General features: G+C 49.0%; 1 protein-coding gene across 3 annotated transcripts in view; it reads left to right on the forward strand.

The window, feature by feature from the left end:
• The window catches only part of FRMD6 (FERM domain containing 6), a 204,091-nt gene that overhangs the window by 49,221 nt on the left and 141,825 nt on the right, over nt 1–13,045 (forward strand). The gene's annotated exons all lie outside the window — the stretch shown is intronic.

Below are 13,045 nucleotides of genomic sequence, written 5' to 3' on the forward strand. Positions count from 1 at the left end.
GCAGCTCGTCACAGTGGGTCCAGCAGGTAGAGAGAGAATGGCTTAGAGACTGGGCTCTTTGAGTTTGTGAAAAAGTCTCAGGGGGGAGCCGCGTGAGTCTGTAACTTTAAAAACGAGTAGTCCTGTGGCACCTTAGAGACGAGCCAAACTATATAGCATCATGAGCTTCCCTAGGCAGAACCCACTTCATCAGATGTGTTGGAGTGGAAATAACAGAAACCAAGACAGATAGATAGAGCGATAAAGTTTTAGTATGTTGTTAGCAAATAGGGTAATGACTGCAGACTCGTTGCTCTTTTCCTGCGTTTCGGCTGACTGCCAAGTGGGTATGTCTGTGCCGCAGCTGGAACGTACGATGCCCAGCTCCTCTAGACAGACTTGGGCTCGCGTGCTAAGAAAAGCAGCGTGGACCTTACGGCATGTGCTATCCAGCTGAGCTCCGACCCAAGGAGCAGGCCTGGCATGGAGTCCGGTGGCTAGAGCTGGTGCCGCAGGATCTGTGGCGTGTGAGCTGCGAGTGTGAGTGGGTCTGTTTGTGCTGGGAACCGAGGCTCACAGATTCAGTGCGGCCATACGCCTTCTAGACTTGACAAACCATGCAAGTGTAGCTGAAGACGGCTCGCTGGGGTAGCTATCCGAAGTTGTGATTTGGACCTGGACAAGCATCTGAGGTTTGCTCGCTGGTGCCCAATGGGATCATCTGAGCGCAAAAGGTGTGATTTGTGTATTGCATTACGGGCCTTCCTGCAAAGCGGCCACTTCGACTCCTGCCTGGCTCTCACGCAGCAACGCCTTGCGCAACACTGGGTGTTGAAAATCTTTTTTTCAGAGACTCTGACAGCTGGGGAGAGGCAGCTGCAAAGCCTTTCCAACAGGAAGTTACTGGAGGTCTTGGCAGCACGATGTGTGTGCACCCAAGGACTTTCAGTTGTGCTGCTGTGAAGGGCTTGTTCTGCTGGCGTAGCGACAGCGGTGTGTGTGTGTGTGTGTGTATCGGCTGCCTGTCAAATAACTCTTTGCTAAGACAATGCTATTTGAGAATAAGAGACAAAATAACTTGCAAATGAATGCTGTGAACTGCCCCCCAGAATAACCAGTGTGCTTGGGAATTATAAAACCAAGATGAAAATTAAATGCAAGAAGAGGGAGGGAGGAAAGGAGGGAGGAAAGAAGGAAAGTAGGGAGCGGAGGTAGGGAAGGAAGGAAGGAGAGAAGGGAAGCGAGGGAAGAAAGCAAGGAAGGAAGGGGGGGAGGGAAGGAAACAAGAAAGGAAGGAAGGGGGGGAGGGAGACAGGGAAGGAAGGAAGGAGGGATGAGAGGAAGGAGGGAAGGAAACAAGGAAGGAAGGAAGGAAAGTAGGGAGGAGAGGGAGGGAAGGAAGGAAGGAAGGAAGAAAGGGAGGAGGGAAGGGTTCCCCCAGGGCCGGGGAAGGCTGGGGCTGTGCCGTGTGGCTTCCCCATGGCTGGGGAAGACTGGGGCCGCACCACACAGTAGCCCTGGCCCCCAGCTGGGGTTGGGCAGAGCTTGGGGGGAAGGTTGAGAAGGGGTATGGTCTTGGGGAAGAGGTGTGGCTTTGGGCAGAAGGGTCGGGGCTTCAGCTGCCTTCCCCAGCTGTGCCTTCACCTGCCGCCCATGGCTGCCACATTCTGGGATGGGCACAAATCTCCCCTGGGAACTAGGTCAGGACCTCAGAGCTGATGCCATGGAGCCAGATTCAGCCCTGGTGCGAACGGGCCGAGCGCCACCGACATTAACCTGAGCCCGAGACCCCTGGTGCAGCCATCGTTGCTTTCCTTAGCACCCCCCATGTTTTACCTTGCTCTCTGCGATCCGCACCACTGGCCTCCCTCCCGCAGATGCATGCTTCCCTGTGTGGATGTGTCTACACGGCACTCGGACACCCACCGCTGGCCTGGGCCAGCTGGACCAGGCTCGCAGGGCTCAGGCGACGGGGATGCTTCATTGAGATGTAGACATTCAGGGACAAGCTTTGGGACCCACCCTCCCCCCTCACCTCACAGGTCCTAGAGCCCACGCTGAATGTTTACGTGGCAATTAAACAGCCCCTTAGCCAGAGCCTCGCGTGCCCAGGCCAGCTGGCCCTTTGAACTACATCCTCTCTCTGCAAGCTGGACTGCTGCCGGCTGTAGGCACGGCTGCCCTTTGCAGAGCGGATTGGATGATGGTGCGACACCATGTCCATTAATCCCATGGGCTGAGTCGCAGAGTTTGGCAAATCTTAGACTGTGTCTTCACGAAACGGAAGGTTGATGCTGTCGTGATCCATTTTCTGGAATTCAATTTAGAGGGTCTAGTTAAGACCCGCCAAATGGAACTCAGAGGGCTCCCCCCTTGGCGGCCAACACTCCTAGCTCTGCAAGGGGTAAGGAAAGCCAATGGGACTTGCTATGAATAGAAAGCTAGAGAACTGGTGTTCCTGGCCTGCCCTGGAAATGAAGGAACGATACCTCTGTGTTAGGAAGCAGCCTGTTTTGTCTCTCTCTGATTTGGGGTTCTTGTGTGCTCTGAGGTCGAGGGGATGAAGTTGGGTGATGCTGTAACCTGCCAGCAAGCGGTTTTGAACAGTTTTATGTAATTTCTCTGTACGCCCTGCAATATCGCCAGAGTCGCATCTCTCGGGAGTAGCATCTCTCCTGCATTCTGTGCTAACGTCTTGCTGGAAAGGAGCTGTCCTTTCAGGTCAGGGGTCATTGAAATGCGCCTGGACTGAGCCTGAGGGGGAAGAGGGTTAGCCTTGCTCCTTTCCACCTCCTGGCTCAGTCTGCTGGAGCATGTCAGGTTTTTTTCGAGGGTAGAATAATTTGGAGAAAACCCACAAAGGTGTTACCAGATTTGCCCAATACTCTGGGGTATGCTCATTTATCAGGGTTACCCTTATGGGACTGGGGGAAGGTTAACAGTTCTATCAGTGTGCTGTTGGTGCTTACTTGGGCTCTCATATGGAGCTGAATTCTCCCTGCTGCCAATTCCCCCTCCCACTGGAGCTCTCCTGCAGGAACTAGGTTCCTCAGGATGGGGTTCTTACCACCTTGGCAACACACACAGACACTCACACCCACTAACAGAGCACGTCTGAGAGGACTGGGTACTCAGCACTCACAAGCTGACCCCCTCATATGTCCCTGGACTCAGCTGGCTGGGTTCACAGCAATGCCCCACTGCACCCTCATGTGCCTCTGGACTCCGTGGGCTGGATTAAACAGCACTTTAAGCTGCCATCCTCATAAGCCCCCAGGTTCAGCACCCGCATCCCCACTTTCACACCACAGTCATTCACAGGTAAACCACACGATGAGCAAACCCCACAGGATTTTGAGCACTACAGGGATCTTTTGCTTGGGTACAAGAAGCGTTGTTGCAGAGCGAATGGGGAAGCCAAAACACCGCCCCTTAAGGAAGAGTGAGCAAAAGAGAAAGAAAGAGAGAGAAGCAACCAGCTTAACAATGAAAGTGATTTATTTCTGAGTAGTGAATAGATATCAAACAGTTACAATATTAAATCTAACAATTACAATATTAAATAACCATATCACAGTTTACATAGGGCAGGGTCAGGAGGCTATGCTTAGAGAGATAGTTGAGAGAGAGAGAGAGAGAGAGAGAGAGAGACCTCACCACTCCACAGAGCTTACACTGATCGGGGTTCCCAGATGATGATGGTAGCCAGGGGTCCAGAGGGCAGGAGACAAGCAGAGCAGAGCCCCCAGCACGATCAGACAGGAGATGAAGAAGTCTCAATGGAACTGATGCAGTTTAAGTCCAGGTATCAGAACAGTTTTCTTGGGGCAAGGAGAGGAGTTTTATAGGGATAGTTCAAAGAGAAAGAGGAGAGACAATAGAGACTGATCACCCCTGGTTATGGGGGATGTTCCTTGAACGAGCTCACAATGCAACTAGGCAGTTTCAGTATTTTAGGTGTCAATAGGATTGTTACTAGAATTGGTCTGAATAATGACTAATTTGGGTGTGAGCAGGCCTAGGTTCATTAGCATCTGGAGCAGGGATTTCCCATCATGCAGTGCTTCTCTGCTTTCGGTGTCCCATAGTTCACTGCGGTTCCTGCCTTGGAAGAGCTGCTCTCCATTCTGTATGCTAATGAGATGTCCCTCTGTTCCATCTTTAATGCAAATGAGGCTGGGGTGTTTCCTTAATTGTATCACCCTTGTCTGAAGCAGTGTAGGTGGGTCTTCCCCGGCCTTTTCATTGCTTTGTCTGATTCCAGCAAAGGCTGGGAGGGGTGGGAGGGGGGAAGAATGGTTTTCCATGAATGTCACTCCCTGGCTCCCAAAAGCACAGGGCTGGTAGGTAACAAGTGTGCCTGGATAAATGCTATGAGACGACAGAGTCCGCCTGGGCGAGCATGCTCCAGGAACAGGTCTGAGTGGTAATGGTAGCATTGCTGCTTCTTCCTTTCTTCTGGCCTTCAAGCGACCCACAGCACGTGCACCAACGCCTAGGAACCAGGGCTGTGACATGTCCTGACCCCAAGCCTTTTGGGCTGGCATCTCTCCTTTGTTTTCCCTTTGGATGAAGAATTCTCCAGGCAGGTCATTTTAGGAGCCGTTTGTCATATTCTAGACCAGGGCGCCTCAATTTTGGAAGCCCCGGGGGCCACAATGATACTCACTGCAGATGCCGAGGGCTGCAACTTAAGTGTGGTTGCATAGACATGGAAATATATATGCAAATATATGCAAATAGCTTCTTTCACACTGACGGGCATGAATACAAAGCAATGCCCCGGTGCTCCTGGTACCTCCTCCCTGGGGGCTAGAAATGCCAATACCCTGTACCCGTCTGTTCCAGCCAGCCCATCTGCGTGTGTCTTTCAGTCCTCACCCTGCCTGGGAGACGCCTCGCCGTTGTGGAGAATTTTCCCAGTGGAGGCCGTGTTCAAAGGATCCCACCTGTGGGCCATGTGTTGAGCCCCATGTAAACCCAAACCGCCCCACAGGTCGCAAACAAATAGGTTGTGAGCCGCATGCAGACCGCAGGCCATGTGTTGAGTAGCCCTCTTCCAGGGTCAAAGCAGCTTGGCTGAGCCATCCCAAGTTCCATTTTCTTCATGTGAATCAGGCCGAGTAGGATAAGCCGTGAAAGTCGATATAGATCGCTGCATATAGTCCAGGCACTCTACACTAGCATACAAGCCACCCTCTGGGGGAAAACTGACCTCAAGACAACTTGTGTCCAGCTAGAGAGCCTACATTCTGTAAAACAAAATAACGTGCTGTCTGCTCCAACCCAGGAGCAGCCGCAGTAAAAACGACAGCATTTCTCGGCGGTAAGGTTGATGCAGAGGGAATTGAGACAGGCTGTCAAATCTAATTCATCTTTTGTTTCTGCTAATGCTTGTAGCACTGCAGCAACCATTCAGTTTGCCTGGGAGCAAAAGCATTGATAGAGGAGCCAAGGTGGTACAATGGATAGCAATGTTCATAATGCCACTGAACTTCCGTCTGGCATGGTGACACGTAAGGACAAGAAGCAATGGGATTAAATTTCAGCAAGGGAGGTTTTAGGAAAAATTTCCCATCTGTCGGGGTGGAATAAATTGCCTAGGGAGGTGGTAGAAGCTCCATTCTTGGGGTACGTCTACACAGCACCGTAACTCGAAATAAGATAGGCAATTTGAGCTACACAAATGGCGTATCTTATTTTGATATTTCGAAATAGCTTGTTTTGTCATTTGGCACTGTCTACACAGCACCAAATTCTGAAATAAAGCACTATTCTGAAATGTCCCTTGCTCCTCGTGGAATGAGGTTTACAGGGACATTGGAATAGAGAGCCTGAAATAACAGGCTTGCTGTGAAGACATGGGAGAGCTATTCTGGCGTTCTCAAGTATTCTGAAATAGCGTTGCAGTATTGACGTACCCTTGGAGATTTTTAATAGCAAGTTAGACAAACACCTGTCAGGGATGGTGTAGGTGGTGCTTGATCCTACCATGGGGGCAGTGGGTGGGACTTGATGACCTCTAGAGGTTCCTTCCAGATCTAATATTCTTTGATTCTCTGGTTCTATGATACACTGCAAAGGACGCGATATAGTTTTCAGTTCAAGAGAAGGGCCCAACCAATGTGGTGCATGTGTCTAGGCAGCAGCCTTTCTCCAAAACCTCTGTAAGTACAGCAGAGGGGAAAACCCCAGGGAGGGAGAATAGCTATTTGAACTAAAAGACATAGCTCCATGCAAATTCAGCAGTGTTACTGGTGCTGTGTCACCGGAGGATCTAGCAGCTCACTCAGCTGTTAGATACTTCCCGGAGCTTTGAAAGGGGAGGGACGCATGCCTGCAGGGCAGCACAGATGACAAAACACTGAGCAGAGCCATCAGGGCAGGCATTGTGGGACACTCGCAGAAGCCAGTTCTCTGCACAAAACAAACAGCACAATCCACACTTTGTCGACAATAAAGAGGAAAGGACAAAAGTCTCTTGCAGGGGTGGAAGTTTTTTGTCACCAAAACTGTTTTTTTCTGACAAAAGTCACATTGTAGTGTGTACACTTTCACTGTTTTGTCACCAAATGGCAGGTTTTGGCGGCAAAACGTGCCACTGTAGACAAGCCCTAAGGGTCGCTTGGAGACAATTGACATTATAGTTCTAAATAGTTTACTCTACACGAGTTACAGAGAGAAATTATTTTAAATCGTTTCTTTATACACTGTATATACACCAAAATCTTGAATGCATATTGTATCAGTTATTGAATGAATGCTTGATCTAGAGGAACTGTATCTAGCAGAGGTCTGACAATTAAAATTGTGCCTTAAGTTAAGAGAAGCTTTCTAGATGTTGATGTATTCACAATGGCATGTCTTCTCATTGCTTCCAGTTAATTAGCGAGGCAAGTTGTGGTGCCCTCTTTAAATATTTATCACAGAGGAGATTGAAAGTTACTAAATGTTTCCAACTTATTTGTGGCCTAGATTCTCCTTTCAATAGGGCGTGTCTTCACTATGTGCTAGGATCAATGGGCAGCATTTGATCCAATAGAGATTGATTTATTATGTCTAGTCTAGACATGATAAATCAAATGCCAAGTGCTTTCCTGTGGGCTCTGGTACTCCATCAGAACAAGAAGAGTAAAGGGAGTTGATGGGGGAGAGTGTCTAAGTACATCAACCTCAGTTACGTTATTCAGGTGACCTAACTCGACGGCCTGCAGTCATGTAGACCAGACTTTACATTCATGCATCTGTTTTGAAGGGATTGAACTGATGTAAATGAAGGCAGGATTTGGCCCATATACTGTGAGAGTTTTCTGCCTGTAGTTTACTGAGAGTTTTGTTATCAGTAGGGCCCTACCAAATTCACGGTCTATTTTGATCAATTTCACGGTCATAGCATTTCTAAATCGTAAATTTCCTGTTAGCAGGCGTTTAAATCTGCGATTTCATGGTGTTGTGATTGGCGGGGTCCTGCCCCCAAAATGAGTGGCAAGGTCACGATAGGGGGTATTGCAGTTCTGTTACACCTCCTCCCAGAGAGTGGCAACTGCTGGTTAGGAGCCCACTTCTGAAGGCAGAGTCAGCAGCAGCGCACAAGAAAGGCTGGCTAACTGAGATCCTGCAGGCAGGGGCACTCCAGCTCGGCTGGGTCGCTGGTTAACTCTTCACATCCCTGGTACGGGACTGCCACCCTTAGTTCTGTGCTGCTGCTTACAGAGCTGGGCAGTGGTGCTGGAACCAGTTTTAGGGTAGGGGTGCTGAGCTGTTTCCCCCACACATACTTCTGTCCACACCCCTCACCACCCCAAATTGGGGCCACATCTTGGGCAGCTGAGGAGTCTTACTAATCTATGGGTATGTCTACACGAGCCACCCTAGTTCAAACTAGGGTGCTAATGTAGTCATTCGAACTTGCAAATGAAGCCCGGGATTAAAATATCCCGGGCTTTATTTGCATGTTCCCGGGCGCCGCCATTTTTAAATGCCCGGTAATTCGGACTCCCTGCCCGCGGCTACATGCGGCATGGGCTAGGTAGTTCGAATTAAAGCCCCTAATTCGGACTACCATTACTCCTCATTGCAGGAGGAGTAATGGTAGTCCAAATTAGAGGCTTTAGTTCGAACTACCTAGCCCGTGCCGCGTGTAGCCACGGGCAGGGAGTCCAAACTACCGGGCATTTAAAAATGGTGACGCCTGGGAACATGCAAATAAAACCCGGGATATTTTAATCCCTGGTTTCATTTGCAAGTTCGAATGACAACATTAGCCACCCTAGTTCGAACTAGGGAGTTAGTGTAGACATACTCTATTAGAGTTCTTTGAAGGGGTTAACAAACATGTGAACAAGGGGGATCCAGTAGAAATAGTATACTTAGATTTCCAGAAAGCCTGCAACAAGGTCCCTCACCAAAGGCTCTTGTGTAAATTAGGTTGTCATGGGATAGGAGGGAAGATCCTTTCATGGATCGAGAACTGGTTAAAAGACAGGAAACAAAGGGTAGGAATAAATGGTAAATTTTCAGAATGGAGAGGGGTAACTAGTGGTGTTCCCCAAGGGTCAGTCCTGGGACCAATCCTATTCAACTTATTCAGAAACAATCTAGAAAAAGGGGTAAGCAGTGAGGTGGCAAAGTTTGCAGATGATATTAAACTGTTCAAGATAGTCAAGACCAAAGCAGACTGTGAAGAACTTCAAAAAGATCTCACCAAACTGAGTGATTGGGCAACAAAATGGCAATGGAAATTCAATGTGGATAAATGTAAGGTAATGCACATGGGAAAAAGAACCCCAACTACACATACAATATGACAGGGGCTAGTTTAGCTACAACTAATCAGGAAAGAGATCTTGGAGTTACCATGAATAGTTCTCTGAAAATGTCCACACAGTGTGCAGTGGCAGTCAAAAAAGCAAATAGGATGCTAGGAATTATTAAAAAAGGGATAGAAAATAAGAAGAATATCTTACTGCCCTATATAAAACTATAGTACGCCCACATCTTGCATATTGCATACAGATGTGGTCTCTTCACCTCAAAAAAGATATTTTGGCATTAGAAAAGGTTCAGAAAAGAGCAACTAAAATGATTAGGGGTTTGGAACGGGTCCCATATGAGGATAGGCTAAAGAGACTGGGACTTTTCAGTTTAGAAAAAAGGAGACGGAGAGGAGATATGATAGAGGTCTATAAAATCATGAGTGGTGTGGAGAGGGTGAATACAGTTGCTTGTTCCCATAATATAAGAACCACAGGACACCAAATGAAATTAATTGGTAGCAGGTTTAAAAGTAATAAAAGAAAGTTCTTCTTCACACAGCTCACAGTCAACCTGTGGAACTCCTTGCCAGAGGAGGCTGTGAAGGCTAGGACTATAACAGAGTTTTAAAAAGAGCTAGATAAATTCATGGAGGTTAGGTCCATGAAAGGCTATTAGCCGGGGGGTAAGGAATGGTGCCCCTGGCCTCTGTTTGTCAGAGGCTGGAGAGGGATGGAAGGAGACAAGTAGTTTGATCATTGTCTTCAGTCCACCCCCTCTGGGCCTCTGTCGGCAGACAGGCTACTGAGCTAGATGGACCTTTGGTCTGACCCAGTATGGCCGTTCTTATGTTCTTATGCTGGGCTGAGAGTGGAACATCCGAGCATGGGGCTGAGACCCCAGGCAGCAGCAGAGGGGTCAGTGGCTGGGAAGGTGGCTGGTGGCTAGGACCTGGGTGAGGCTTGTGGCTAGGACCTGGGAGAGAGCAGGGCTGGTGGCAAGGACTGGCAGCAGAGCCCACAAGCCTGGGGCTGGTGGCCAGGACCCTGGGGCCAGTGGCTGGGACCACAGGTGGCAACAGAGAGGCCAGCCGTGGGAGCCTGGACAAGTGGCAACGGCAGAGACCCAGGCAAGGGACAAGCAGATGGGACCCCAGATGGCAGTGGGACACCTGGGTGCAGGTTGGTGGCTGGTGCTGCTGTCTGTCCACCCAGCTCTGAAAGCAGTGCAGAAGTAAGAGTAGCCATATGGTGCCCCCTGACCCCGAAATAACCTTGTGATCCCCCTGCAACTCCCTGTTGGGTCAGGACCCCCCAATATGAAAGAGGCTCGTCTCCCCCATGAAATCTGAATAGTGTAAGAAAAAAGCACCCAGAAGACCAGATTTCATGGAAGGACACCACTTTTCACAGCCCACGATGCATTTTTCATGGGCAGGAGTTTGAGGGGCCCTATTTATCAGGTTTGTGAGAGCTTTCTGCTGGTGTCAGGAGGAATAATACGGGAAAGCAGGGAGATTAAAGGAGACTGCAAAGCTGGAAATGGAAACGGCTGGCTGTTGCTCGTATCCAGGGTACATTTTCCGAGGAGGAACGAGAAATATGGAAAGGACCTGCCACTGCAGCGTATGAGAGGATTAAGCTGCTTACATGCCTCGTTTGTGTCGTGTTGACGGGTGCTTGTTCTGTAGGCCCCAGTCTGGGATTCTGCTGAGTGCCACACATGCTAGGATCCCGCAGTCCTTGCACAAGCATAACCCCCATGGGAGTTAGTGGGCGTATCGTCTGTGCGAGGACTGCCGTGAGAATGCATGATTGCTGCTTCTGTCCCACATCCAAAGCTAAGCAAAGAAGTCACCTGAGCAATAAATCTCGCAGCCCCGCCTGTTTTCTCTGCCCCCAGGCTTACCTGGTTTAAAATTCAACTCTGATGAGAGAGTTCCTTCGGATTCCTTGGCTCTGCCTGAAGGCGGTTAAGAAGCAGGAGTCTTGATTCTCCCCCTGCGTATGCCAGTTCTCGCAGGTGGAAAGCTCCGTTGAGAGTTACTCCTGATCTAAAACTCTGCAAATCAGGTCCCGTGGGCTCGTTCACAAGACGGCAGGAATTGGCTACAGATTTCTGGGTAGCGATGCTGGGAAAACAAGACATCTAATTGTGGTGGGCCGCCAGCCTTGGAGGGGAACCTGCCTTGTGGAAGTGAGGAAAGAGCGGCTTCCACCCACCACCCTCGTGTCACGAAGACAAACGGGTTTCTTGGCTGTTTCTTTTCAAGTCCCTGCACGTCCCTGAACAGCAAGGAAGAGGGGGCACGTGGTTCCGGGGCGCTGCACAGTGAACGCAGCGGAACTCTGACAGGCGTTCTAGGCTGCGCGCTGCTCGAGAACCTTAGAACAGGCCCGAGTGCCAACAAAACAAGTTCCCACGTTGTGACGTGGTAAGGAAGGGCGAGGTCCTTGCTTCGCTGATGTCGATGGTGATGTGTCCATGGATGTCAGGGGGCCAAAATTTCAGCCATGGTTCACAAACCTGTGTTTTCCTCATTCTGTCAGACCTCATTCTCAGGTTGTGGGGGGAGAGGTCCAGGTTGGATATTAGGAAAAACTATTTCACTAGGAGAGTGGTGAAGCACTGGGATGGGTTCCCTAGGGAAGTAGTGGAGTCTCCATCTCTAGAGGTGTTTAAGTCTCGGCTTGACAAAGCCCTGGCTGGGTTAATTTAGTTGGGATTGGTCCTGCCTAGAGCAGGGGGCTGGACTTGATGACTCCTGAGGTCTTTTCCAGCTCTATGATTCAATGACCATATTCCTCCAATGCTTACTCCATGAGTAGGCCTTCTTCACAGGACTTGTCCACTGAAATCAGTGGGGCTTCTTACTGGCATAAGGGTCACTCAGGCTATGTCTAGACTCCAGGCTTCTTTCGGAAGAAGCTTTTCCGGAAGAGATCTTCCAAAACAACTTCTTCCGAAAGAGAGCGTACACACTGCGAAAGCGCATCGAGAAAGCAATCTGCTTTTTCAACAGATAGCGTCCACACTGAATGGACATTCTCTCGCATCTAAGCTGTGATTACTATGGGCGGAATGGCCACCAGGGCACCTGTGTTTTATCCTCTTTCCTCTTCTTGCGAAAGCACTCCCTCTTCCCCGTCCACACACGCCTTTTTCCGAAAGAGCTTTTTTGGAAAAAGGCTTCTTCCTCGTAGAAAGAGGTTTACCAATGCCGGGAAAGCCCCTCTGTTCTTTCCATTTTTTTTTTGAAAGAACATAATTGCAGTGTGGACATAAGTGAAGTTTTTTCTGAAAAAAACGCCATTTTTCTGGAAACCCTCTGTAGTGTAGACATACCCTCTGTCAGGTAAGGACTGGCCAGCAAGGCCCCAAAAGACATCTTGGGCACTTGTTAAAAAGCATGTGACTAAAAATTGTGGCCCAAATTCCGCCTCCTTTACCAGGTGGAAATGGACAGGTCTCAGTGTGGGTACAGCTGGTGGGAACTGCTCAGAATGGAGATTCTTGGCTCTTGTAGTCCCAATTTGCTGCACACAGAACATGTGGCTAAAACTAAGGCTGGTCAAACAACTCTGTGTGGTGCAGATTTCTGCGGGGAAAGGCTGTTTTATTACAACATGATGTTTCATAGGAACACATTGATTTTGATGACATTTTGGATGGAAAAGTTTCAGACTGATTCAAAATCAACAAGGAATATTTTGTGTTGTTTTGACTTTCTCATGTGTGTTCTGACTCGTAGGGGCTTTTATATTTCTTAGTGTTTTGAGATTAGGCAAGCGTATGGCAGAGAAGGGTCTAAGGAATTCGGGCGGATCACTGCCTGAATACCTGCCAACAATCTGATGCGGTTGTGAATAAGGCTGGTATTCTGGGGTGTTAACAGGACTGTGCTAGGTCAGATACAGGAGGTAATGTTTCCTCACTGCTCAGCAGTGACAAGGTCTTAGCTGGAGTATTGTGTCCAATGGTACGCACTGCACTTTAACAAAAGTCTAGACAAGCCAGAGAAAGTCAAGAGCACCGCAACAAAAATGATCAGAGGTTTAGAAAATCTGACCTATGAGGAAAGATTGGGAAAAAACCCCACTGTATGTTGTCTTAAAAAGACCGAGGGGTAACTTGATAAGTCTTCAAGTAGGTTAAGGGCTATTATAAGAGAATAGCAATTACAGGTTGAACCTCTCTAGTCCAGCAACATCCGTGGTCCGGCATGATTTTAGTTAACCGGAAGTCCACTTATCATGGGTGTGGCCAAGTTTCCCACAATCCCATAAACACAGTCCTGGCTCTCAGTGTTCTG

The sequence above is a fragment of the Pelodiscus sinensis genome, chromosome 4 (genome assembly GCF_049634645.1).
Source record: "Pelodiscus sinensis isolate JC-2024 chromosome 4, ASM4963464v1, whole genome shotgun sequence".
Taxonomy (NCBI): domain Eukaryota; kingdom Metazoa; phylum Chordata; order Testudines; family Trionychidae; genus Pelodiscus; species Pelodiscus sinensis.